At 39.0% G+C, this 6,828-nt stretch overlaps 1 long non-coding RNA gene across 1 annotated transcript; it reads right to left on the bottom strand.

Annotated features, from left to right (window-relative positions):
* Positions 1-954: 954 nt before the first annotated feature.
* LOC124287034 lies at positions 955-1,738 on the bottom strand. The gene is made up of 2 exons (XR_006901182.1): positions 1,442-1,738; positions 955-1,278 (listed from the first exon to the last, which is right to left on the bottom strand). It is a non-coding gene; the product is annotated as an uncharacterized LOC124287034 (long non-coding RNA).
* Positions 1,739-6,828: the final 5,090 nt, after the last annotated feature.

Here is a 6,828-nt window from a genome sequence, read left to right as displayed (position 1 = left end):
GATGACATATGCATATTCACGGGCACTGATCAGTGTAATGGGGCCATTGGATCTGGACGGTATTTGATATGATCCTGCCCAGTGGTCATTACAGGCTAATGTGTTAAGAACAGCAAGCGGTGGTATATCCATGTCCATTACAACAATGGCTGCCGGTCGTAAATCTCGCCCTTTGCCGTGCGGCCGCGTGACCCTACGTGGTCTCACAACTTCACGATGTGTTAATAGACTTCGACATTGGAGACGGCTAGTCTATGAAACAAATGCTTTATTACGAATTTGGTCGTGTTAACGTCGGGAACGATTCCGTAATGGCAGGGGATTTGCCTTGTCTGTTATAAACGAAACATGAAATGAAGAAAGATAAATTGACAGTTTTGTTTAGGAGTATGTGACGTACGTCTCCTTAACACACGAGTTATTGTGTCTCGTCCTATGAAATGCTACCTTTTAACATCAACTCCGTAAGTCAACAAGATGTGATCAAACAACAGTTAGATTTATGTGGTGACTTTACTTTGCACATTACTATAAAACCTCATACACGATTGAACTGAGTAACACTGTTGTCAGATATATATCAAGCTCGCCAAAATATAGCCAGCAAAGCAGCGTCCATGAGAACAGTCGACGTACACAGAATATATCAGTGGGAACTGAAGACCGATGCAGATTGTTAGCCGTTCATCTGCCTTTAAAAGCAGACAGGGGAGAGCGGACAGACAGCGAGAAGAGCGCGGACAGACCTGAAGAGAGGCAAACAAGGGACTTGAAGGGGCGAACTGACCAGTCAATATATACTCACACATAGTTATTGTGGTATATCATAGTTTCACCTCACTTGTGGCTCGTTGCAATGGGATACCTTTGTTCTAACTGTAGGTGTATGAGCCGATACACCTACCGTTTTTTCATACACCTACAGTTTTGTTATACTTCTAAAAATAACAAGAATCATGTTAGTCATTTATTCTGGACCTGTTACAAACTGATATTAATGACGTTTCCCGCGGTGTTAGTACATGTAATGTTGATTTGCTGTTAATTAGCGGCATCTTGATTATCTGCCGTCTCGATTGCGATCTTCTTTGATGGTTGGGAAGATGTACCCGTGGCCTTCGTGTCTGGTGCTGATGGTTGCAGCATGTCCGATATCTCCTTCTGAAGACCGTCAGAAGTTCTCTTGTACAGCCTTACTGCCGAGCTTCTGTGGCCTGTTCGTTCCATGACCAATTGTTCATCGACCTTATTCCCGAAAAGACGTGTAGCTGTGGTAACCTGAAACCAAGTAAAACACGAATCAAAGTATGCATACGCAGCTGAACAATTGTAACGATAATTGCAATATTTGCGAGCCATTTTACCAGCATCAAAAACATTTTATATTCAGATGCTATAATGTCGAACGATATGAAAATATTACAAATTCATATTCACGTACCTTTTCTGAATGTCCTGCGAAGTTCTGACAAAATGGCGTCTTCACTACCGCTCATCTCCATCGTGAAAGCACACGGTGCACGCTCATGATCACGTGTTATCAAGTGGCCAAGTCAGGTGCATTGTTTGCACGACTCCACGAGTGTACCCGAAAACACTACCACTAAAACACTGTCAATTAAACTGCAGTTGAAAACTTTTCGAACCTTAATTGTAGCTAGTTAAAGATAAGAATTTTTTTTATGGAAATGCGCATCTTAAAGTTAAGACTACAAGTTATATTGCAAAGTTTAGATTCCATCCAAAGCACAAAACTAAAAATCATTCTCTGAAATGGTTTACCCAAATACAACGAACACGTCACAATTTAATTCTGGACTCACAAAAGTCCAGAAACTCTCCGCACTGTGGGCACTTTCTGACAAGGGATTTGGCCAAATTAAAGATGCAGTTGTTATGAATATATGCCAAGGATGAAAAAATGAAAATTTTTTTTTTCGAAAACTTAAAATTTAAACTCGCTCGCCCATGGGCGAACAGTGGCCCATGGGCGAGAATGTTTAATTTCGATCAGAATTCATGTTTTGGAGGTTGTAAATGAATGAGTGTATGTTTGTAAGCATCATGACACAAATTTCAACTCATTTTGACTTAATTCGACTAATTTAGAACGGTATTAAAAAATCTCGCCCATGGGCGAAAAACATTTTGGCCCATGGGCGAGAATATTGACTTTTACTCAAAATACATGATTTTCCATGTTTTGGAAGTTGTAAATGAATGAGTGTATGTTTATAAGTATCATGAAACAAAATTCAACTCACATTGACTTAATTCGACTAACTTAGAACGATATTTAAAATCTCGCCCATGGGCGAAACACATTTTGGCCCATGGGCGAGAATATTGACTTTTATTCAAAATACATGATTTTCCATGTTTTGGAGGTTGTAAATGAATGAGTGTATGTTTATAAGTACCTTGAAACAAATTTCAACTCATTTTGACTCCATTTGACTAACTTAGAGCGATATTAAAAAATCTCGCCCATGGGCGAAACACATTTTGGCCCATGGGCGAGAATGTTGACTTTTTCTCAAAATACATGATTTTCCATGTTTTGGAGGTTGTAAATGAATGAGTGGTATGTTTATAAGTATCATGAAACAAAATTCAACTCACATTGGCTTAATTCGACTAACTTAGAACGATATTAAAAAATCTCGCCCATGGGCGAAACACATTTTGGCCCATGGGCGAGAATATTGACTTTTACTCAAAATACATGATTTTCCATGTTTTGGAGGTTGTAAATGAATGAGTGTATGTTTATAAGTACCTTGAAACAAATTTCAACTCATTTTGACTCCATTTGACTAACTTAGAGCGATGTTAAAAAATCTCGCCCATGGGCGAAACACATTTTGGCCCATGGGCGAGAATATTGACTTTTACTCAAAATACATGATTTTCCATGTTTTGGAGGTTGTAAATGAATGAGTGTATGTTTATAAGTACCATGAAACAAAATTCAACTCATTGACTTAATTCGACTAACCTAGATGGATGTTAAAAAATCTCGCCCATGGGCGAAGAATAGGTTGGCCCATGGGCGAGAATATTTACTTTTATTCAAAGTATATGTTTTCCATGTTTTGGAGGTTGTAAATGAATGAGTGTATGTTTATAAGTACCTTGAAACAAATTTCAACTCATTTTGACTCCATTTGACTAACTTAGAGCGATGTTAAAAAATCTCGCCCATGGGCGAAAAATAGGTTGGCCCATGGGCGAGAATATTTACTTTTATTCAAAGTATATGTTTTCCATGTTTTGGAGGTTGTAAATGAATGAGTGTATGTTTATAAGTACCTTGAAACAAATTTCAACTCATTTTGACTCCATTTGACTAACTTAGAGCGATGTTAAAAAATCTCGCCCATGGGCGAAACACATTTTGGCCCATGGGCGAGAATATTGACTTTTACTCAAAATATATGATTTTCCATGTTTTGGAGGTTGTAAATGAATGAGTGTATGTTTATAAGTACCATGAAACAAAATTCAACTCATATTGACTTAATTCGACTAACCTAGATGGATGTTAAAAAATCTCGCCCATGGGCGAAAAATAGGTTGGCCCATGGGCGAGATTTTTTAATATCGCTCTAAGTTAGTCGAATTAAGCCAATGTGAGTTGAATTTTGTTTCATGATACTTATAAACATACATTCATTCATTTACAACTTCCAAAACATGGAAAATCATGTATTTTGAGTAAAAGTCAATATTCTCGCCCATGGGCCAAAATGTTTTTCGCCCATGGGCGAGATTTTTTAATATCGTTCTAAGTTAGTCGAATTAAGTAAATATGAGTTGAATTTTGTTTCATGATACTTATAAACATACACTCATTCATTTACAACCTCCAAAATATGGAAAAACACATATTTTGAATAAAAGTCATTATTCTCCCCAATGGGCCAAACTGTTTTTCGCCCATGGGCGAGATTTTTTAATATCGCTCTAAGTTAGTCGAATTAAGTCAATATGAGTTGAATTTTGTTTCATGATACTTATAAACATACATTCATTCATTTACAACTTCCAAAACATGGAAAATCATGTATTTTGAGTAAAAGTCAATATTCTCGCCCATGGGCCAACCTGTTTTTCGCCCATGGGCGAGATTTTTTAACATCGCTCTAAGTTAGTCGAATTAAGTCAATATGAGTTGAATTTTGTTTCATGATACTTATAAACATACACTCATTCATTTACAACCTCCAAAACATGGAAAAACACATATTTTGAATAAAAGTCATTATTCTCGCCCATGGGCCAAACTGTTTTTCGCCCATGGGCGAGATTTTTAAATATCGCTCTAAGTTAGTCGAATTAAGTCAAAATGAGTTGAAATTTGTGTCATGATGCTTACAAACATACACTCATTCATTTACAACCTCCAAGAGATAAATTCTGATCGAAATTAAACATTCTCGCCCATGGGCCACTGTTCGCCCATGGGCCTGCCCATGGGCGAGCGAGTTTAAATTTAAAGTTTTCGAAAGAATTTTTTTTCATTTTTTCATCCTTGGCATATATTCATAACAACTGCATGTTTAATTAGGTCAAATCCCTTGTCAGAAAGTGCCGACAGTGCGGAGAGTTTCTGGACTTTTGTGAGTCCAGAATTAAATTGTGACGTGTTAACGTGTGAAATGCATGGGAGCAGAGCCATGGCATGACTACTAAGCGAGATTCACGTGCAATGTCATGGCAACGCACAGGCCCACGTTGTTGATATCGACAACAGCCGCATTGTTTAGATAGGGGCTCCAAAAAGGAAATGTTTTGTGAAAATATATAATATTGGACATAAATTACACTACTTGTAGTACTCGCCTACAAGTGAGGTGTAAATAGTTTAATTCCATACTTTCCTCGGTGTGTCGCCCCATACACCTACAGTTTTGCTCGTGAGGTCCTCCTCGGCTTTTAGATTGATATCATATGGGTGAGACTGACAGGCATGGTACCAACAAACCAAGAAACATATCAGGACAAATACGGAGATCCGAACCCACGACCGTACTTTTCTGAACTTTAAACTGACTGACTGACTGAGTTCGGTTTTACGCCGCTTTTAGCAATATTCCAGCAACATCACGGCGGGGGACACCAGAAATGGGCTTCACACATTGTACCCATGTGGGGATTCGAACCCGGGTCTTCGGCGTGACGAGCCAACGCTTTGACCACTAGGCTACCCCACCGCCCCCTGATCTTTAAAGTACCAAAAGGTTCATGGGGAATTGGGCCGCCGTAAACGACGAGGTCATCCAGTGCCCCTCAGAAACAAAGGAGCCAGGACTATCTTTATAGTACGCAATACCTCACGTAATTCACGTCATGTGGCCGTGTCATTTATCGCCTGCCATTGCTCACAGGGGGATATATATTTTATTCATGTGTCATATGAGCAAATTAATAAATACTTTGGAGCCACGCCTTTCATATGAATAGTTCGTTACATGGCCCAAATGAATAATTTGTCAGCGGTTGTGAGAAAAATGATATTCTTTTTCTTGTGGGAAATATCCAAGGGTCAACTCTTTTGTTTTAATAGCAAAAAATAAATACATTGTTTGGCGGTGTTCAATAAATAAATGGTTTGTTGGATACAGCAAGGAAAAATGGATTGTTCTGAAATGTTGCCATCATCATCAACAATTTGTGGGAAGGTTCTTTGTCTGTTATTGTCAGAAATTGTCATCCAGAAATCATTCATTCTCTCTTATGCACTTCAGTCATTGTGGAAGCCGTGGTGGCTGAGTGGGTTAGATCGCTGACTTTTCAGTTGTTTGCTGGCGGTTAGGTGCCTGAGTCTGGGAGTGTGGGTTCGAATCCTGGACGGGAATCAACCTGTCAAAAGTACTAGAGCCTGTACTTTACTGGGAAAGTGTAATCCCAAATATGACGTGTTGCTACAAATGTTATTCTTTTCTAGATTATGTGCATAGTAACTCTTTTCACTTTATTTATTTCCCAATGACAAAACCACCGTTTGTCACGTTCATAAACACTTTCCTTTACGGTTTGAAAATCGCCATTCATGCGAGGGAAGGTGTAACTATTTTTTGTTAGTTTTCAATTTCTTTTAGCGTTTATTCATCTGACCACAACGATTGGTCACATATGTGTCCCCTTTAGCGTATGACGCACTGCCCAGTTGACCTATCGTCTAAAATGTGAGGCTTCGTCATTAAATGAGTGAGTGAGTTTAGTTTTACGCTGCACTCAGCTATATTCCAGCTATATGGCGGCGTTCTGTAAATAATCGAGTCTGGACCAGACAATCCAGTGATCAACATCATGAACATCGATCTACACAATTGGGATACGATCACATGTGTCAACCAAGTTAGCGAGCCTGACACCGATCCCGTCAGTCGCCTCTTACGAAAAGCATGGGCTATCGAAGATCAAAATTCTAGCCCGGATCTTCACGGATATCGCCATTGAGGAATATGTTGAATGAGATCTAAACTTTCGCTTTTGTCATCTAGGGATTGGGTTCCAGTGTGATTTGCGACATGAAGAGTAACAGTGCAAACCTTTTCTAATTTTATAAGCAATATCGTTCCAATTCACTTCAAACAGAGTGGCCACTTCGTAAATACGCCATAATTTCTTAACAGAACAATAAGCTTATAGATCAAGGTATGCAGATGGCACTCCATCGTTTCCGTTGTTTGTATGTATTGCTAGGCAATATACGATCCCCGGTGCTCTTTAAGTGTTAATGCTTCAAATATCAGCATTTGGGCCGCTTGTATACATGGCTTGTATCACCTCCTTGGCACACACGACCTCTCACTTATGTAG

The sequence above is a fragment of the Haliotis rubra genome, unplaced genomic scaffold (genome assembly GCF_003918875.1).
Source record: "Haliotis rubra isolate DU_JTF1 unplaced genomic scaffold, ASM391887v1 Scf4, whole genome shotgun sequence".
Taxonomy (NCBI): domain Eukaryota; kingdom Metazoa; phylum Mollusca; class Gastropoda; order Lepetellida; family Haliotidae; genus Haliotis; species Haliotis rubra.
This window is presented reverse-complemented; position numbering and strand designations above follow the sequence as displayed.